The 21,201-nt window shown below is 50.5% G+C and overlaps 1 protein-coding gene and 1 pseudogene across 4 annotated transcripts in view; both read left to right on the top strand.

The window, feature by feature from the left end:
* Window positions 1–21,201, top strand: part of MED18 (mediator complex subunit 18) — a 51,484-nt gene that overhangs the window by 5,592 nt on the left and 24,691 nt on the right. The window lies entirely within an intron of this gene.
* LOC147733025 (18S ribosomal RNA) lies at window positions 3,055–3,955 on the top strand (annotated as a pseudogene; the record flags this gene model as incomplete).

The raw sequence follows: 21,201 nt of genomic DNA, 5'->3' as shown, positions 1-21,201 counted from the left end.
ACTAGGGACAAGGTACTCTGGGACCCCTCACGGCCTAGCAGTCCTCAGCCGGCAGCTGGCTAGGCCAGGATGCCGCCCCAGCCCCGGGTCCGTCCCTGGGCCTGCCGCATGGCAGGAAGCCCTGGATGGGGTCCGGGAAGGCCCTGGGAGGTGTCCCTTGCACCTCCGGGCTCCCGGCTGGGGCCAGGGGACCGACCGGGCCCCGGGTCGGGTGCCCCGGCTCTGGGCCCCGTTCCCCGGCCTGCCGCACTGCCAAAGGCCAGGGACGGGGTTCCGTGGTCCCTGGGGAGCCTCCCCTTGCTCGGCTTGGTTCAGGAGCTCCGTCCAGGGCCCCGGTGAGGGTGGTCTCCCCACCTGGGGCTCTGTCCTGGGTCCTGCCACTTGGCAGGGTGCCTGGGACGGGGTCTGGAGGGCCTGGGGTAGGCTTCCCCTGCTCCTCCGGGCCTGGGAGCCCCGGCAGGGTCCAGAGGCCCTGCCGGGCCCCGGGTCGGCTGCTCTGGCCCAGGACCAGTCCCCCCGGCCTGCCGCACTGCCAAAGGCCCGGGACGGGGGTTCTGTGGTGCCCGGGGAGCCTCCCCTTGCTCTGCTGGCTTCAGGAGCCCCGTCCGGGGCCCCTGAGGGGGGCCCCGGGGAGGATGGCCTCCCCACTAGGGGCTCCGTCCTGGGTCCATCCGTGTGGCACGGTGCCCGGGACAGGGTCCGGAGGGTCCAGGCGGCTTCCCTTTTGTGCCTGGCCATCTGGTCGCCCCCAATGCTTTCCTATGGGGCAACCAGATGGCCGGACTTCCCTGGAAGTCCTGATGAGGTGCCATTGGCCTCCCGGATCCCAGCCAGGGCTCCAGGAGGTCGGGCACGTTCACGCCTAGGGTCCCCTGAGCCGTGCGGTGCGCACTTGTTCCCAGTAAGAGGGGTAGCCTTCCTCTGGATTACTAGGGACAAGGTACTCTGGTACCCCTCTCGGCCTAGCGGTCCTCAGCTGGCAGCTGGACGGGCCAGGATGCCGCCCCAGCCCCGAGTCCGTCCCCGGTCCTGCCGCATGGCAGGATGCCCTGGATGGGGTCCGGGAGGGCCCGGGGAGGTGTCCCCTGCACCTCCGGGCCTAGAGGGCCCCCTTACTAGCTCCAGGGGCCCGGCCGGGACCCGGGTTGGGTGCTCCATCCCTGGGCCCTGTCCCCCGGCCTGCCACACTGCCAAAGGCCCGGGACGGACTTTCGTTGTACCCGGGGAGTCTCCCCTTGATTGTCTGGGTTCAGGAGCTCCATCCGGGGCCCCTCAGGGACCCTGGGGGAGGGTGGCCTCCCCACCCGGGGCTCCGTCCTGGGTTCTGCCGCGTGGCAGGGTGCCCGGGATGGTGTCCGGCAGGCCGGGGAGGCTTCCCCTTCGCTTCCAGGCCTGGGAGCCCCGGCTGGGTCCAGGGGCCCCGGCGGGCCCCGGGCCCTGTCCCCGGGCCTGCCGCACGGCCAAAGGCCCGGGACGGGGTTCAGTTGTGCCCGGGCAGGCCTCCCCTGCTTGTTAAGGTATGCGCGGGCCACAGGCCGGAGGGCCTGTCGGGACCCCCTTGCAGCCTCCATGGCTGGGGCCCAGCTGTGGCCCCGGGCCTCCGGTCCGCCTTGCCCCGGCGCCCGCTCACTCCTTCGTTGGGGCACAGGGTGTCCAGATGGCTTCCCTTTCGTGCCCGGCCATCTGGTCGTCCTCAATGCATTCCTATGGGGCGACCAGATAGCAGGGCTTCCCTGGAAGTCCCAATGGGGTGCCATTTGCCTCCCGGATCCCAGCGAGGGCTCCAGGAGGTCGTATACTTTCGCGCCTTGGGTCTCCTATGTCACCTCGAGTGAACGGACTACAAGAAAGGGGGGTAATTCTCCTCCGGATTACTAGGGAGAGGGTCAGTCAGACCTCCAGGGGCCTGGGTACGCTCCTGCCTCTCAGCCCCTTGCCGATTGTCCTTTTTCTCCGAGTTTTCTCAGGCAGTCCCCCATGAGGTCCGGCCATGCCGAGAGGGGGGAGTCAGCCCCGGGGCCTGCCCGCTGGGTCCCCCAGGGGCCCGGGGATGCTCCTGCCTCTCAGCCCCTTTGCCGATGGTAGTTTTTCTCCGAGTTTGCTCAGGCAGACCTCAGTGAGGTCCGGCCATGCTGAGAGGGAGAAGGCAGCCCCGGGGCCCGCCCGCCGGGGCCCCCAGGGGCCCGGGATGCTCCTGCCTCTCAGCCCCTTGCCGATGGTCATTTTTCTCAGAGTTTGCTCAGACAGACCTCCGTGAGGTCCGGCCATGCTGAGAGGGGGAAGGCAGGCCCGGAGCCTGCCTGCCGGGGTCCCCAGGGGCCCGAGGACGCACCTGCCTCTCGGGCCTCTTGCCGATGGTCTTTTTTTTCTCGGAGTCTGCGTGCCCCGGCAGCAGGCATGCAGGGGATGCTAAGCCAGTGTACCCCCCCCCTGTGCAGGGTGGCCTGCCAGGGGATGCCCCGGCTGTACTCTGATCGATTGTGCACTCTCGGTCCGTTTAGGGATGGCCTGCTTGGCCAGCCTCGGCTGTTGTTTCAAGCAAAGAGCTTCCACCCTGCATGGACTGTCTGACTCTAGGGAGGGCCTGCTGCATGGCGGTTAGGTCGTTCACACTACCCAGCAGAGCGAAGGCTGAGCGGCCCTGGCAGCTCGTGACCCTGAGTGGTCTGACCCGAGCGAAGGGGCCAGGTGGTGCCAGGCCCTCGGATGCTGCCTGGCCGGCAGGTCTTCGAACCCTGTGTGCCATGCTGTTTCCCCTCTCTGCCCAGCACGTTTCCACAGCAGCTCGGAACGACCGTTCCGAGGGGTGCCGCTGCCGCCAGGCTCCGACACCCATGCGTCTCGCTCAGGCTGCGCCTTGGCCTGCCTCTCCCTCCCGCGGGAGACGGCTGGGCCTGCCGGTGCCTATGTGACCGGCGCACCTCTCCACACCCCTCTCGCCCAGGTGGGTGGGCTCCTTCCCCTGACAGGCTTCCGAGAGACGGAGGGTTGCATGAAGGTTGCCGGTTGGGGAGATGGGCATGCGGCTCCCACCCCGTCGTCAGGTGCGGCTACCTGGTTGATCCTGCCAGTAGCATATGCTTGTCTCAAAGTTTAAGCCATGCACGTGTAAGTACACACGGCCGGTACAGTGAAACTGCGAATGGCTCATTAAATCAGTTATGGTTCCTTTGATCGCTCCATCTGTTACTTGGATAACTGTGGTAATTCTAGAGCTAATACATGCCGACGAGCGCTGACCTCCTGGGATGCGTGCATTTATCAGACCAAGACCAATCCGGGCTCGCCCCGGCCGCTTTGGTGACTCTAGATAACCTCGGGCCGATCGCACATCCCCGTGACGGCGACGATACATTCGGATGTCTGCCCTATCAACTTTCGATGGTACTTTCTGTGCCTACCATGGTGACCACGGGTAACGGGGAATCAGGGTTCGATTCCGGAGAGGGAGCCTAAGAAACGGCTACCACATCCAAGGAAGGCAGCAGGCGCACAAATTACCCACTCCCGACTCGGAGAGGTAGTGACGAAAAATAACAATACAGGACTCTTTCGAGGCCCTGTAATTGGAATGAGTACACTTTAAATCCTTTAACAAGGATCCATTGGAGGGCAAGTCTGGTGCCAGCAGCCGCGGTAATTCCAGCTCCAATAGCGTATATTAAAGTTGCTGCAGTTAAAAAGCTCGTAGTTGGATCTTGGTATCGAGCTGGCGGTCCGCCGCGAGGCGAGCTACCGCTTGTCCCAGCCCCTGCCTCGCTGCGCCCCCTTGATGCTCTTGACTGAGTGTCCTGGGGGTCCGAAGCGTTTACTTTGAAAAAATGTAATAATTTTTGGCATAGACTCACAAAGGGATATAGAACCAATAGTGTACATTGTATGGGTGCACACTTAAAGAAAAAATTATTGGAAAGGACTGTTTTTTGTTAAAAATGAACTGATGTACTGTTGTCTTAAAATGCTATGTATATTATTTTGAATCTTTGTTTAGAATTCTTGTTTGACACTGTTGAGTGCATACAGAATGCGTTTATTGAAATTGTTTATATTGTGATTGACCAGACTCTTTTGATGTAGTGTGTCAAATTTGGATATGTTGAAATATTTATAACTTACTTAGAAAGTGGTATAAATGTACAAAATAATCACGTGCCTAAGAGTTAATTAATTAAGGCACAACGTCTACTAAAATAAAGAGTAGCAACACAAAATCGAGACCAGGTGCCTGCTTTTTATAATCTATTGAATTTGTCCTACCTGGTTCCGTATGGACAAGACCCCAATCTAGTTTAAAGTTGCTCACTATGGACGGCAGCTTTCGGTATTGCACCGAGAAATAAAATGCTTGTTCCTGGCTCGCTACGCTAGCATTTGCAATACACTACGCATAGCATTACTGAAAGTATGAACTATGGCATTGCATTATTATTTGCAACACCAATACCTCAGACTATCAGTAATGCGAGACCTATTGCATTGCAAATGCTTGTTTCCTTAATAAGCACAACAATTCTGGAAGATTACAGTAGGCCTTCCTATTACCTGTATTGAGGCCAAGAGCACAGTTCAGAGGTCAGGTGGGGCAGGCAAAGTCAGTGCCACTTGAAGTAGAGGTTCCTAGAATTATACTGCGGGAGGTAAATGAGGAAGAAAGGAGGATTTCAGTTTAGTATTTATCTTGTTACTTTTGGTGTGCATTCAAACACAGAGGTCAAATGTCAGTTAATGTCTTCTTACAAATTGCCGCATAGCTTTTTGACATTTATGTTTACTTTTCCTTTCTATAACGTTAAGGTGAGGGAAATCTGTGATATGAACCAAGAGACAATCTTGCTGGGGTACAGAAAGCTATAAAGGAACAGCTGTAGGATGTCAAATGTTTGCTAATACACACCAAAATGTAAATAGTTGTAAATAAACTATACACCTATTTAAAAATGTATCTGCATCAAAGAAAGTAGAAATGAGGAATGTTGCTATTTTTCTTTTTTGTAATTCTGAAGTGTGATGGGAAGAAAGATTTTAATAGGATCAAAACAAGCCAAGACCTTTTACTTGTATGTTGTACAAATGATAGCTATGCGTTGCAACACGATTGACATTTTAGCATTTGTGCGTCATATGTTTTGCAATAAAAACCATCTGTACTGTAAATTTAGTGGCCATTTTAATGGGAAATGTGGTGTATGTCAATGGCAGTACAATACTAAACTATTCTTTATTTTGGACAAAGTGCTCCAAAACGCCCCACTGGATACAGGAATCACCTACACTCTTCTGCTGAATAAAAATGGATCATTTGCTTTATTTGTTCTTTGTGTAGCACTTTGATTTTTCGCTATCTCTAGGACTTAAATGACACAACTTTGATATAGTTAAAAATAAAACACAAAACGTCAGGCAGCCTGAAGTCCAGCTAATGTTTAATGCAAAAGGGCAGGTAGCAAAAGATCAAAGAAAACTGCTAACAATTAACATTCAGCCTAGTATGCATATACAATTTCTCTCAATACAAGTCACTTGATCACATAAAAGAAACCGGTTACTCTCAGCGAAAACATATGGAATGTGTAGGTGTCAGGATCTTGTACACAAAGAAGTGCTGAACTGGCTTGAGGAAGGTATCATTTATGTGTGCAGTACTGGTCTCCTTATTCTCACACATCCCACTTACCTTTCCAAGTTTGAAAACACAGTTACACTCTACGAAAATGTGCAAAGTACAGGACTGCACACTATGGCTTCCGGCCTACTAATTCATTGAACGTTTTACATGCATTTCAATGTCCGAGTAAGCTTCAAGCAAATAGAAAGTAACAGTTAGCATTTAATACATTCATAACTATGTATGTGGTGGATGTTAACATGACAATTCATAGGAATAAATGAAGATAACACAAAGAGATTTTGAGTATGTTATAATTAGCACCTTTGCTGCTATGCGCCCCCTGCACTAAGCTTTTCTTTTGGCTATTTGGGGTAGTTCACACTTAGGCCCCTTTAACTTTTTGACCACATAAGGTATCCACACCAAATTTGCGTCCTTATTTTCCAACCTCATGGGGATTCTAAAAGTACTTGGGGTTTGTGGATTCCCCTGGAAGGAACTCAGAAATTAGCCAAAATACAGATATTTTTTTAAAATGGGAAACAGGGCAACAGATGAAAGCGTCTGGTTTGTCCCCTGCAAATGGTATACAAAAAAGGGAGTGTGGTGCTGAGATCACCATCTTCTCAGCTTTCAGGGACAAGCAGACTTTTGTCAGAAAACCAACATTTTTTACTCAGTTTTGGCATTTTTCTGGGACATAGCCTATCTTTGCTATTTTTTGTGCTTTCAACCTCCTTCCAGTCAGTACAGTTGTCGACGGAGCCACAGACGACGAGGAGGCACTCTTCACAACCTTTGTCGACGACGACGATAGACTCTTCTTCGACGTTGAGGCGATGGGAATCGTCGACAAGACAGTTTTAAAACTGAAGCATACCTTTGTTGATGCAGACGACGTCGACGCAGCCGCCTTCGACGAGCTAGAAGCAGAAGTCGTCATCATAGTTGTCATCAACGAGCCGGAGACGGCAGATCTCTTTGTCGGGACAATCGTCGATGCTCCCGTCGACGATTTTGCACGTTTTTTGATGGAAACATGCTTTGAAAAAGCCGAAGACGCCTGAGTCAGATCTCGTAGGCGTAGCAGGAGGAGGTATAGACACCACAGGAGCCTTCATGAGAGGAAACAAAGCTCCTGAGGCGAACAGCCGGGAGCACGCTTGTGTGATTCTTTTAAAAAAAAAAGCTGCTTTTAACTAAAAACTGTGTTTATGCTGGCACTTCCCCCCCCCTGAGCACTCCCCTCGCCTGTACTCAAATTCCCCGCGCAACCGATGTAAACGCTGCCTCGGGTCGGAGTTGTTTGTGCCGCCATTTTCGTCAAGGCCACGCCCACGGCCGTGAGGCCACGCCCCCTCCCGGACCCTATTTAAGGCGTGCTGACTGAAAGCCTGCATTAGAGGAAACTGCTCCTGAGGCGAACAGCCGGGAGCACGCTTGTGTGATTCTTTTAAAAAGAAACAGCTTTTAACTAAAAACTGTGTTTATGCTGGCACTTTCCCCCCTGAGCACTCCCCTCACCTGTACTCAAATTCCCCGCACAGCCGATGTAAACGCTGCCGCGGGTCGGAGTTGTTTGTGCCGCCATTATCGTCAAGCCCACAGGCCACGCCCCCTCCCGGACCCTATTTAAGGCGCGCTGACTGAAAGCCCGCATTAGAGGAAACAAAGCTCCTGAGGCGAACAGCCGGGAGCACGCTTGTGTGATTCTTTTTAAAACAAGCATTTGCAATGCAATAGGTTTAAGTTAGAGCTATTGGCATGGTAAATGGTAAAGGTTTTATTTATGTGTTAGTTTTGAAAATAGATAAAGAAATGACATTGCAAATATAGTTTTAACCCAAGGATCATTTTGAGCAATTATTGGACTATATCTGATGAACTACAACAAACAAATCGCATTTGCTGGAGTTTTGAGCTATTAGCATTGTAAATGATAATGTGCCCCTAGGATTACACGGTGCTGGTTTAATAAACTGTCTCAAATGTTAGTGTTTGTAGCGGTCTGTCCCGTTCTAGTGGCTTATTCCTGAATACCAATGCATTTGTAAGTATATTAACAAAGCTTAGAATACCTCTCTGCCTGCATATTTGTGTGTGGGGGTCAAGATATCGGTTGTTTAGATGTCGGTGTGTTGTGTGTGAATGTATTATACGTACTTTGCTGGATTAATGTGCCAACCTACCTGTATGGATTTCTGTAAACGTCTTTTGTATGTGTATTTTGTATGAGTAATTGTGTGTATGCCTGAGCACTGTTTGTAAATGCATACTCATATCTGTTCCTACGTGGGGAAAATATGTATTTATTTAGTGCACTTTTATCTAGCGCGAACTCGACCCGAGGGTACTGGAGAGCACCAGCTACACTGCACAAGGACACATTCGTTCATTTTTTGGGCACAGGGAGATTAAGTGAGTTGCCCAGAATCACAGGTTTTACCTACTTATGTTTTGTGCGTCTGTATTTGTAAGTCTTTGTCCTGTGTACATAAGTATTTTCCCCTGCCTTTAGCCATCTGGAATGCTTGACTGTATATGTAAGGATCTGTGTTTGTGTATTTTCATTTGTGGTTTTCTGTTTATACATTTCCAATATGTTGCTGTGTGTCTCCGTCTGTGCCTATATATGGGTGTTTGAGTGAGAGGCGTGTATCTGTATTATGTATCTGGGTGTGTGTGTGTTGCTTTGTTTGACTCAGTTTATCTGTAGATGTGATCGATCTGCATAGCTAGATTTGTATCTGAATAGCTGTGTCTGTTTTTCAACCCTGCCTCTTCGTTTTAGATATATCTCGCTTTACGTAGCTTTTTGATCCTTCTGCTTTAGGTACATGCACATCAGTACTTTTGTACGCTAATGAGTAAGTGTTGTCAGTTTCAGTGGAAGTATTGCGTCCTCTTATGTTTGTAGGTGTAATGTGTACTTAGCTGCAGCATTTTATTCGTGGATGGTGCGGTCTGGTGCCTACTCCCAGCGCACGCTGTTGATCTGCCTATGGGCCTGCCTCTGCGTGTATGTTTGTCATTGTGATCTTACAAATATCAAACGCAGCGTCCGGCGTGCGCTCCAATGTATGTCTCCCCGCCTTGTGCTGCCTGCCGCACAGCTGCAGATCCATCCAGTGTGGACGATACTAACAGCGGCCATGGGGTGTCACTATGCATCCACCGCATGAGAGAGAAGGGCAGAGGGACCGGAGGGGAGGGAGCCCCAGCAGCGACACGTGCCGGGCTTGAAAGGACACTGACCTCTGACCCCCGCAGGACGGAGTCAACAGAAGGGGTCAGCGGCTTCTGGAGAGAATGGGGGAGTGGGAGTGCAGGGGCGGGGAGGGTGCTGGGAGGATGATAGATCTGTTGGCGTTATAAAGATTGCCACCTCTCTCGGATCAACCAACCCGCCACGAGCGGTGTCCATGATGCTTCTGTGATTGTTGAGCGTCTTCGAGAGAGGCACTGGTCCTGGTCACTGGTTTCAGGGGAGTGCAATGCGCGCCTTATTCATGAGGAATGAATCTTTCGCACAGGCAGTGGGGGGAGGGGGATTTCTTCCCGTCCACTCGCCACAGGATCGCAATATATGGGATTCGCACCCTGGCCTGTTGCTTCGTTTGCTTAACGCATATCAAATATTTCAGAAAGATGGGCTTCAAACAAGGAAAAGCATTTACAATGCAATAGGTCTCGCAGTTGTTAGAGTTTGAGCCATTGGCATTGTAAATGGCACTGCCTTTTATTTAAGTTTTGGTTTTTAAAACGTAAATAAAAGGCATTGTCAATTACAATGCCAATAAGTTAAAATCTCGCAAATGCGAGACATTGCAATTTACAATGCCTTTTATTTATGTTTTCGTTTTTAAAACATAAATAAAAGGCACTCATTTACAATGCCAATAGCTTAAACTCGCGTAAATGCGAGACCTATTGCATAGCAAATGCTTGTTTGTTGTTCTTTTTAAGTTATGTATGCTTGCAATAAAAATAAAAGATTTTTAAAAAATCACACCAGTTTCCAGGGCCAGACCGATTGGCGTTGCCAATGCTTGATTTAAAATGTAATTGATCTTCAAATCACCTTGAATTTTAAGAGCATTGTTTGAAATGTAAAAGGAGAAAATAATATTTAATTAAATAATGGAAACATAATACATAACATGAAGATATCAAGCGCTAACAGAATCAACTGTCTGATCTCCTAAGGAAAAAAAAATGACAGCATGTATAATTTAATATTTATAATTTGCAAGCTGTTTCCTTCGTCTTCTTAAATTGTTTTGTGGCTTTATAAGTAAAATATCTGCATTAGACAGTGCTTATCAGTTTTCATTCCTTCCAAATTACACAGTATATAATTTAGACTACAAAGAATATGGCAATTGACCTTCAAAAGCAGGTTTATGGAGATAAAATGTACCGCGCTAGTGATATGGCTATGTCTCTATAACGAGATGAAAGAAGCATTGGCGGCCAAGCCACTATATCTTGACTTTGGGACTTCTTGGATTGTGAATGGTTTTTGGCCATGCTGTGCAGCATGCCGGCACCTTTTGTCTTATTTAGCGTTCCAAGTTGGATAGGTAAATAAAAAAAGCTGGTTTTAAACTTGTGAGAGATTCTTTAAGAGTTAGAGCTGAAGGCGAATCAAAGGTCTGGTGAACGTCTGACTGTGAGGGGCTACACTCCAGAGAAACCTCCTCGCATTAATTCTGTCACACACGTCCCCTGGATGGACTACAGTAAGCAGCTCAGCTTTGTGAGAGGCCCTACCTCATTGTTGTGTTGGTAAAGTGCACTGTTGGCCCCAAGGTTTATGATGGGCTTCTTTTAATGAGGAAATAACCCTCAACCGCGTTAGACGTATAGGTTACCCAACCACAATACCCAAAGGGGAAATAAATGTGATTTTATTGCACATAATATATTTCCCTATATTTGGTCCCAAAAGCACACTGGCAAGTTCTGTAGAATGAATATTACACAGACAAAGCATGTATAACCGCAACACAGATGTACACACATCAGGTACACATCTCCTTGTAAAATCGGAACGTGTATATGGGCTATTAGATCTCCACAGATGGCTTCAGAACACCCAATCTATATTACACAATAGGATCAGCACGCCACATAGACGCACAAAGTAGAATTCCCTTGCAAAGCTAAGAATAGATAAAATATACGACTGTTCATTGGCATGAAACCTCTGCATATATCACACCAAAGGGTCACTACAATAATGTCTAAATTATAAAGTAGCATATAAACACTGAAAACCCCTTATAAGGAAAGAAGGGATACCCTGTTACTAATGCATACAATAAAAGTGTCTCATTACACAACTGTCTGCTACATACATTACATGGGTCTAGCTGGCCCCAATATGTTATTCTGTGACTGGCAGGTTCTGTATTACGCAACATAGTCTCAACGCGCCCCCGGGTATTTAAAACCATTCTGCCAAGTTAAGGCATAAGTCCAATATTACAACAGCTAATGGTGCATGTACATGACTCTATATCGAGTACCAACACGTTGTGTACGTTCTGCAAGCTGTATATTACACAACAGAACAGCAAATGCTCTCCAACAGACTAAATGGAGTATGATAATGTGTTGCTACGTAGTTCAACTAAACTATATATGTATATACTCCTCTCCAGCTAGCTTTACATGCTGCCGAGCTTTGCATAGCGCTGTATTATGCCAATTGGGCCTCGCAGCGCTGTTCAGGATCATACTGCAGCAGATGCCTCCTGTACACACAGCTTGAAATTAACGTGATGCAACAGGCGTCTGGTGCATATATCAAACATGCGCGCATATCGTGAACTATAGAGACACTTCAGGTGTAAAATAAAATTTAAAAAATACCGTGCTCAGGCCCCAGTCGACCCTTTATAAATCAAAGCATCGCAAATAATAACAAGGCAGCTGCAACTACAAGCAAGCAATAATTCACTGTTGCGGCCCAGGGGCAAACGCAGGAAGTCAGGCATCCTTGCCCATGACATGGGCGGGGCCTGTGATGCGGCCAGAAAAGGTTGGTCGTGCTCGTTCACGCGGGGCTTCCATGAGGAAGGGAGAGCCCTGCGGTAGCGGTGAAAGTCTTCAGAAGTACAAGAGGTGGGGTGTGTTTCTGCAGGGCTCCCGTGTGCTGAGGGAGCCCTTCAGAGCGTCACATTGGAACCCCGAGCAGGCCGCCTAGAACAGTCTCTGCACAGCAGCCCGATGAGTGGGGCTGCATGCTGGCAGATGTGAACGGCGTTAGAGGCGCGTGTAAGATGCGCCACACTGGGTGAGTATGCACGCTTCCTCTCGGCGGGTGGGCGTGGTCGTGCCAGGGAGCCGGTTTTAGGAGGCGCGTGTATGGTGCTCGTTGATGGGGCACGTTTCCTCTGGGGGAGAGGGGGGGGGGGGGTTTGGTCGTGCCAGGGAGCCAGTTGTAGGAGGCGCTACAGAGGCTTGCAAGGGAGACAGGAGATGGGCGCAGCACGTGAGTGTTCGTGGTGAACGCTCGCGTTCACTGATCCGATCTGCAGTCTGCGCGTGCCCATCTCCTGTCCCCCTTGCAAGCCCTTGAAAGCAGACTCGACAACTATAGGTCTCGCATTGCGACACCGCTTCGCGCTGCGTCGCAGGTGCGAGACCTAAAAACCAGACAAGGCATTAACTGAATTGGCCGAAAAATTAATAGAAAGAGAATACTCTCAGGAAGCAATAGAGGGACCAGGCCAAGAAATCCTGTTCAAAAAGCATAGCAGGGGGAGGCGTGGTGGGCCCTTTTAAGTGTGCATGTCTGTTTGGCCGGCTGTTTTAGGCCGGCCTAACAGACATGGGCACTTAAGTTTCTCCAACCTGGCTGTGTTGCGCAGTCGGAGTCCAGGATCGGAGGAGCGAAGCAAGCCGGCGGCTGTCGGAGCGGTAGGTAAGTGTAATTTTAATTATTTCTAATTGTCTGTTTAGTTTTGGTTGTATTTCCCCCACCTCCCCCCGCCCACCACTAAGCAATTATAGCAGCCACTACTGAGTACAATAGTCTTCTCCTAGAGTTTGCCAGAGGCATTAACCAACATCCAAATCCTTCCCAACTAAGGTAATGTATGACACTTCATGTAACAAAATACATATCTGTAGGCTTTATGAGAAATAACAATATATCCTTGCATGTCTGGTGACTTTAACATATGCTTTTCGCCATCAATATGTCAGGCCTACTGCATTTATCATAACTTTTCATAAAAAATAGATCAGACCAAAGACATCAGAAATATATGTCCTTAATGAACCAACCAACTGTTATCACAGGCTTGTAGCCGTAAAAAACTGAAGCCTCCCGTTCTGAGCACAGTCTTTCCCACAAGACAACTATCATGCATACAGTCATAATCTAACATAGCATATAAATTACAGTGGGAGAACAAATGCTATCTTTCCTAACAGGGCTTACCAATGGCAGTGCAAATCTTCTATGCCATTGGTTTGTCTGTGAGGGTACCAGCAGCAAAACCCTTGCCTGTTACGGTAATCTGTGACATTTCAAGACAAAATTGCCTATTGGTATGTTTTATTTCAGAGTAATAGCAATCCACCCTTACATGCCTATGTCATGTGTGCACTCCTGAAAGTTCAAGCTCAGGTAGCCATGCTGCTGCTATCTTAGGTGGCCGAATAAATAAACAAAATAATCACAGCGGCGTGGAGGGGAAGCACTTTTTTTCCTGTGGAAGCACAAAACTGAAGCCCAATCACTACCAACATGTGGGCGCAGCCAAAGCCCCCTCCTGAAAGCTCTTTTGCAGGTTAATCACATTACATCTGGCGACTGCTGCGCTTTCAGGCCAGCCCTGAAAATGTATTGCAGTGAAATATAGGCTACTGCAAAACGGGGCTAAAGATAGTGTTTAAAGGCTAAAAGTGCTTTCAAAAGATATACTTTTAGTAATATGCAATCAGCCTGTACCAACTGCACACCTTTTAAGGTGTCCACTAAAAGGCAGCATTTCCGAATTGGTAATACCTTTATAATACCCCTCAGAAATAATAACTGTGTTTGTACTTCTTTCATATAGGAGGAAGCCCTGTGGAGAAGGCTTGTTTGTTCTCTGCCTGTCTGACCCTTCTCTGGCTTCCCTGCTAGCGCCATTAATGGGATTTTTAAACATACAAAAAGTATAGGACTGTTCTGACGAAATGAGACCGTCGTTCCCTGAAGATAAATCCTGCTCCGACCTGTGGTCTACAGACTCTTGCAGCTTCGGGACTCTGCGGGCTGCTATCACACCCATGCACGCTGTGCGTGTTGTTGTGGATCAAAGTTGGCGAGGGTTTATTAATAGCCCAGCCTGGTATTGTGTGTGTGTTTAACGGATGGGGACGGGTTGGGAGCTGTTCTCTGGTGCTCGCCTATTAACTCTATTCAGTAAATCAAAGGCTAGAAGTGCAACCTGTCGACGCGTCTGCCTTTACTGATAACAGGGCCCTCGGCGCCTGCTGGGATGATACACAACTGTCTGCCACTCGAGAAGCACAGCATGAAGGTGAGGGGAATCTTCCCAAACACACCCTGTACCTCTGTAACACCGGGACATGGCGGAGCGGAAATGAACGAGTCACCCCTGACCCGCCCCATATCAACAATGCCCACAGGAGACCCGTTTACTTCCCGTTTACTAAACACTGTTAGTCGTACTGTGGTGAGATTAAATCAGTAGACATGGCGCAAGGCTACAACTCCCAGAATGTTTTAGGTTACTAGTTTATTAACTGAATGCCCAAGTCTAGACATGTAGCGTCTCCAGAACCACCTTCCTTGGCAATAGGTACTCACCGTCGCCGGGGTCGTCTTCCTCCCTAGTTCCTATGTGCACCAGGATGAAGAAGATAAGCAGAGATGCAGCAAGCGCCGCAGAGCCTTCAAGGAGCATCGCATGGCCATGGGCAGCGCCCCTTCCTTCGGGGATTGTCACCGGGTACGTTTCCTGTTCACAGCAATCCTAGGACGACAGAAAAGAGCGCAACCACATGGTGAACAGGGCCCTGCCAGGCTCCTCTGTGGCGCAGCGAGTGGCACAACAGAACTTGGTCCGGCTGTTTCGCTTGAGCCGCTCCCTTCCCAGAGCGGGTGAGTGCACTACAAAAGAACGCCACACGGGGGCAGAGTTGTCTCATCACGAAGGAGCACGCCTATGGAAACTCGGCTACAGGGGCGATAACACCGCAGGGAGCATGGGATGTTTGAAGTCAGCCTGCTGCCTCAGTGCCAGACTCACCTCCTTCCACAGGTGACCTTCAACATTTAGAACATGTGCAGCACCGCGGCTAGGATTGCACAGCACCAGTTGCGCGTGCATTGAGAACCCATCAGCACTGCTACTGCCTCATTTGTATGAGTCCTGTGAAGGGAAAGTTTGCACGGCTTGTCTACCTCCATCTGTCTTCTAAGTAAGGGAAGCTTGCACTGTTAGCCCAGGGTGTGCTTGTCTACGAGGAAGTGGGCGTTTACACGACTGGGAAAAGGTGTTTCCGCTGCTTATGAAGACAAGCGAAGGATAACGTCGTGAGCGTGCGAGCATGCACCTCAGCTGTACGGGCGGGCGCACACTCAGTCACGCTGAGCGCGTTCCCATGTGCCGTGAGCGTGCATCTAGGGGAAACTCGTCATCGTGAAGCCAGCCGGAAGATTTGCGGTGTGTGAGCTAGTTCATGGAGAGCCCCGCCTGCTGCAGACCCTGAGCCGCTGACCCTAAACACCTGAGGAGGAAAGCACCTGAGGAGAGCAGCGGGGGATTCCTGAATCAGCCCGGTGAGTAGGGGGGAATGTAAACACTGTTTTTTGGTGCATCAGGCTAGCGAGACAGGAGATGGGCACTTCGAGTGTGTGGATGTGCGTGTGTGACTGTGTGTGTGTGTGTGTGTGTGCGCGTGAGTAGGTTGGGGTGTGTGTGTGTGTGTATCTGCGTGTGTGTGTGTGCGCGCAAGAGAGAGGCATGGCAGACTTGGAGATGTGCACGGCTGGGGGGGCGGGGCGTGCGCGGCCACGATGTGTAATCGGCGCTCGTGGCCAGATCTATGTCGCTTGACAAGGAACTTGACAGCAATAGGTCTAGCGAGACCTAAAAAACGTGCATGTTATGGATGAAAATCGATCGGAGACCTCTGACCAGATCCCGTTTAGAGTGACACTGGTGTAGGATTATAAAGAAGCATGTACTTGTTTCACATTCCGTCTGTATCTAGAATCCGTTTTTCGCCTAATCCGAGGTTACTTTTTAACTTGGGGACTTGAAGTCGCATCAAGTGTATTTCCACATTGATGTAACTGAAGGGAGCAGGCTCGCACTTTGATTCGGAGTGCCAAGGAGAAGAAGGCCTTTAAACTAGATGTTGCGGCCAGCCAGCAGTGAATAATTAGGGGAGAGAGAGGGGAGGTGCTGGGGAACAGATGGCTGTGAAGCAGGGGGCGGGGCAACGGAACCCTTTGAAGTCACGGCCTGCGGCCGTGAATAAGCCTGCAGCGCTGGTTGGGAAGCAAATGGCTGAGGCTTTGAAGGCTACCTACCTTTTCCCTCCTGAGGCGGAAGCCGGGAGGTCTCCTCACTATTCTTTGGCTTTTAAACCTAGCGTGTCAGACTTTCATGCTGTTATTTTTAATTCTTTGCTTTGTGCAGCTCGTGCTCGCGCTTGTGTTATAAGCGTGTCTGAGCACAGCGCTGCTTGCCATTAGACTTCCCAGCGCTTGTAAGCGCTTCGCCCTTCTCCCCTCCCTTGCCTGGGACTGTGAGACCGCCCTCGGCTGAGTGTTGACGCCGAGGGCTGGGATCTCATTTTGGCCGCCATCTTGGGGGTAGGACTCTTCGCCCTCGCGCTCTAGCAGCGCTATAAAAAGCTATCCCCTCCCTCCGCGCAGCGGACGCGATCAGCGGTCGCGCCGGATCTGCGCCGGAGTCGTGCCAGAGTCCTGCCCGTCTGCGCCCGTCAGCGTCCCGGAGGCGTTCGGCGTGGCAGGTACCTCTGGCCCTATGCTTTCCTACTCCGCTCAAGAGCTCTACTCTCTGCGTGACTGGAATGCGTCTTGTCACTCAGTTTTTCCTGGCCGATATAGGGGTAAACATAAGTGCCCTGCCTGTCAATGGCACCCTGTACGCTCCCTCCCTTCCCCTATCCCTACTAAGGATTGTAGCATAAAACACCTTTGTCTCCTCCTTAATACGAGGTCGTTGCACCGACACACTCAAGAGATTTTTGATCTCCTCTCGACTACCAGTCCTACCTGTTTGATGCTCACTGAGACATGGCTCAATGATTCCTCCCACCCGGACATTGTGGCAGCCATCCCCACTGACTATACCATCCATCGACAGGATAGAGACAAGGGCAGGGGGGGAGGAGTTGCCCTGGTTGTGAAAAAATCTCTTCCGTGCACGGTCACGCATACACATACCATCGCAGGGGCTGACTCCTTAGCCTTTACCATCTCCCTATCGCCGCAACAAGCGTTGAAGGGTCTGATTGTTTACAGACCTCCGGGCCCAGTGGGATCCTTTCTTGATGATCTCCAGCAGGCTATGTCGGTCCTTGTCCTCAGATCGGAGCGGTGTATATTGGCGGGAGATTTTAACTTTCACATGGACGACCACCAAGACCAGGACGCCATCAAATTGCTGGATATCGCATCTACTTTAGACCTTTCCCCCTATCTCTCTGGTCCGACCCATGACAAAGGCCACACACTTGATCAGGTTTTTTCCACCTCACCTATTATGGCTGTAACACTTCTGCCAGTCGTATGGTCTGATCATTATCTTGCCCATTTCGAAATACCATCTATTACGATTTCTCCGGCTAGTGCCATGAGGCAGCAGGGTAGCAGCTACAGGGCACTCCATCGGGTGACTCCGGATCTGCTTACGCAGGCTCTGGTAGATCACCCCATGTCTTGTACGGGCGACCTGGAGAAAGATCTGGAGAGCCTGCAATCCTGGCTTATTGCCAGATTAAATAAGCTCGCTCCTTTACAGCCACCCAGGTCTGCTGCCCAACGGGTCTCTGCCCCCTGGTTCACGGAGGAATTGGCCCATGCCCGTAGGCAAAGTAAAGTTGCTGAGCGGGCTTGGAGAGTCCAGTATGAACCTGAGGCTAAACAACGTTATAAAATCATGATGAAGTCATATCATGATTTAATTCTTCAGGGCAAGAAATGTTACTTTGCCAAAAGGATTGAAGACGCGGCTAACTCCTGTAAGGAGATTTTTTCAATTGTGCGTGAATTCACCAGCCCCCGGTCAATCTCTACTCAGGACGCTCCGGCGGAGACCTGGGCCAACGCTATTGCTGATTTTTTTCACCACCAAAATCAGGCAAATTCAGGATTCTTTCCCTTTGAGATCTATAGATGACCTGTCTACTATGCCGACTGAGACAGCTCTCCTGTCGCCTTCTGGCCCAGTTCTGCTAGACTTTCCGCCCCTTCCGGTTGCCGCATCCTTAGCCTTGATGAGGAACCTTAAATCGGGCTCACCGTTAGATCCATGCCCAGCAAAATTCTTAGCGAGAATGGCAGACGCCGTTAACCCCATAGCTAATCCCATCCTTAATCTCTCCCTGAGTCAGGGATTTCTGCCCAAGGCCTGGAAGCAGGCCATGGTCATCCCCCTCATCAAAAAGCCTAATCTTGACCCAGAGGTGCCTTCCAATTATAGGCCAATCTCGCTCCTTCCAGCACTGACCAAGATCCTGGAGAAACACGTGCATAGCGTGCTTTCTAACTTCCTGGAGTCTAATGAGTTACTTCATGAATCCCAATCGGGCTTTCGTTCCAACTTAAGCACCGAGACGGCGCTCCTGGAAGTTTCTGAGATCGTTAAGGAGGTGCTGGATACCGGAGGCAGGGTGATGTTAGTCATGTTAGACCTGTCGGCGGCGTTTGACACCGTCCCCCATGAGGATCTCCTCACTAGACTTCACGACATCGGCCTAGGGGGGACGGTGCTCAACTGGTTTCGTTCCTTTCTTGCCAACCGCCGGCAGGCGGTCTGGGTCCCACCTGGGTCCGCCGAGATGCCGCCATTGGGAGTCGGAGTGCCACAGGGCTCTGTACTGAGCCCCACTCTTTTTAACATCCTTATGACCCCTCTGGCGACACTGGCGGAGTCCTATGGGGCCCGGATCGTCTCTTATGCTGACGACACCCAGCTTCTGTTCACCTGCCGTAAGAGCGAAGAGTTCGATGGAGAAAGGATCCGTGAGTGCCTTGGGGCTGTTTTTAATTGGTTTCAACATAACAGCCTCAAGTGCAACTCGGACAAATCCGAAATACTATTCTTCGGATGCCCATCGGAACCAGATTGGCATGGATGGTGGCCTGCTGACATGTTCCCTCCCACTCAGTCCTCTAAGTGGGCTAAGAACCTGGGAGTTAAAATTGACGACGAGCTTTCGCTCAAATCCCAGGTTTCTACTCTGACGGGAACATGCTTTGGGATCCTCAGAATGCTACGCAAGTTCTTTCCCCTTCTCTCGGAGGAACATCGGAGGATCACTGTTCAGGCACTTATAGGATCCAGATTGGACTATGCAAATGTCCTATATCTGGGTCTGCCAGAATATCTCCTCCAGCGTCTGCAGGTTACCCAGAATGCTGCAGCTCGTGCAATTTTTGGCCTGCACCGCCGCACCAGTGCCTCTAACCTCCTGTATCCCTCCACTGGCTTCCGGTGCGGAAGAGAATACTGTTCAAGGCCATGACCCTTGCCCATAAGGCCCTGCATGGCAATGGTGCTAAATATCTTCAGAAGAGGTTGGATTTCTACCGACCTACACGATCCCTCAGGTCAGAAACATTGGCTCTGGCTCGGGTACCACGTATCAAAAGGGCTCGGCTAGGCGGCCGGTCCTTTAGATTCCTTGCTCCTCAGCTATGGAATTCCTTACCGGTGTCTTTGCGGAGTACCGCGAATTTGCTTGTCTTCAGGAAAGACTTAAAAACTTGGCTGTTCTCTGGATAGTCCTTCTCCTCTTTCAGGCCCCTGTTCTTTTACTGTTATGTTTTCCAGCTTTTTCTTTGGTCTGGAGCACAAAGCGCCAGGACACTCCTTTGGAGTAGCCGTTGCGCTATAAAAGTCCCATTTTAACATAACATAACATAACATAACAAGGCTCGTGCATGAGAGCAGGTCACATGATTGGGCTGCACATGAACTGTTGGAAATCCTCCTTGAGAGCCAATCAGCTGCCTGAAGAGAGCCTTTGGGGAAAGAACTGGATCAGCGACATAAGGACCCACCCCTGTTTTCTATTTCTGCGAAATAGAAAAGGTGCGAGACCTAAAAACTGCTTTTAACTAAAAACTGTGTTTATGCTGGCACTTCCCCCCTGAGCACTACCCTCACCTGTACTCCAATTCCCTGCGCAGCCGATGTAAACGCTGCCGCGGGTCGGAGTTGTTTGTGCCGCCATTTTCGTCAAGCCCACAGGCCACGCCCACGGCCGTGAGGCCACACCCCCCCTTCCCCTGGACGCTCAGCGGGCGCGCGCAGCCAAAGGCAAGCCCGTCTGCGCGCGTCTGGCCGGGGACAGGGGCCACCCCCCCTGGCCTTCCTCTTAGGACTCAATATAGTGCTGCTGCCCTTCTTGCATTTAAACCCCCCACGGAAGATAGCTGCCTTCACCAACACCATCCTCTCAACCTCCCCACCTATTGTCAATACTGCAACACCAACCTCCAAACCGCCCGGCTCAGGTCGGCCCAGCAAAACTACACCCTACTGCTCCTAAATTGCAGGTCTCTGCCAAAACATAGCGCAGAAATCTTACCGCTCTTAGATGAGCGGTCTCCTGACGCCATCTTCCTAACCGAAACTTGGTTAACCCCAGACTGTGACCCAGATGTGATTCAAGCCCTGCCACCGGGCTACCAAATTGCTCGTAGGGACCTCACACGCGGAAAAGGAGGAGGCCATGCCATTATCCATAAATCTATATACCAATGCCATTGTACCCTGGATCCTATCCCAGACTGCGAAAGCATGTCTTTCTGCCTCAAACTCACCCCTAACGACAGTCTAACAGGGGCACTTGTATACCGCCCCCCAGGCCACTGAATCACTTCCACTCCTCATTACCCTCGCTAGCGGCCGAATCTGCTATGTCTTCTTCCAACTTCACATTGCTGGGAGACTTTAATATTCACTTCGACAACAGCACTGACAGCACCGCTAACGAGCTAGTTTCCAGCTTAGCCGCAATTCAACTAGAATAATTAATCAGGTCCCCCACTCATAACAAAGGTCACCTGCTCGACCCCGTCTTTAGCAATTGCCCCAACCTCACGGTTGGCATTATTACTCACCTCCCATGGACTGATCACTTTCTGATTTCCCTTAACTGGTCCACCTGCAAAGTCATCCCCCCCCCCGCCCACTTCACGAAAGATGAGAAACTGGTCGAGACTCCCACTAGAGCTGTAGTCGAGCCTCCTTTCCACCTCCAAACCCGCTCTTTCCAAGAGCCCTGTACCCAACAGCAAGACATTCAATAAGTGGATCGAGGACTCCATCGACGCCATCCTCCCCTCCATGAAAACCAGGCTA

The sequence above is a fragment of the Lissotriton vulgaris genome, chromosome 2_1 (genome assembly GCF_964263255.1).
Source record: "Lissotriton vulgaris chromosome 2_1, aLisVul1.2, whole genome shotgun sequence".
Classification (NCBI taxonomy): domain Eukaryota; kingdom Metazoa; phylum Chordata; class Amphibia; order Caudata; family Salamandridae; genus Lissotriton; species Lissotriton vulgaris.
This window is presented reverse-complemented; position numbering and strand designations above follow the sequence as displayed.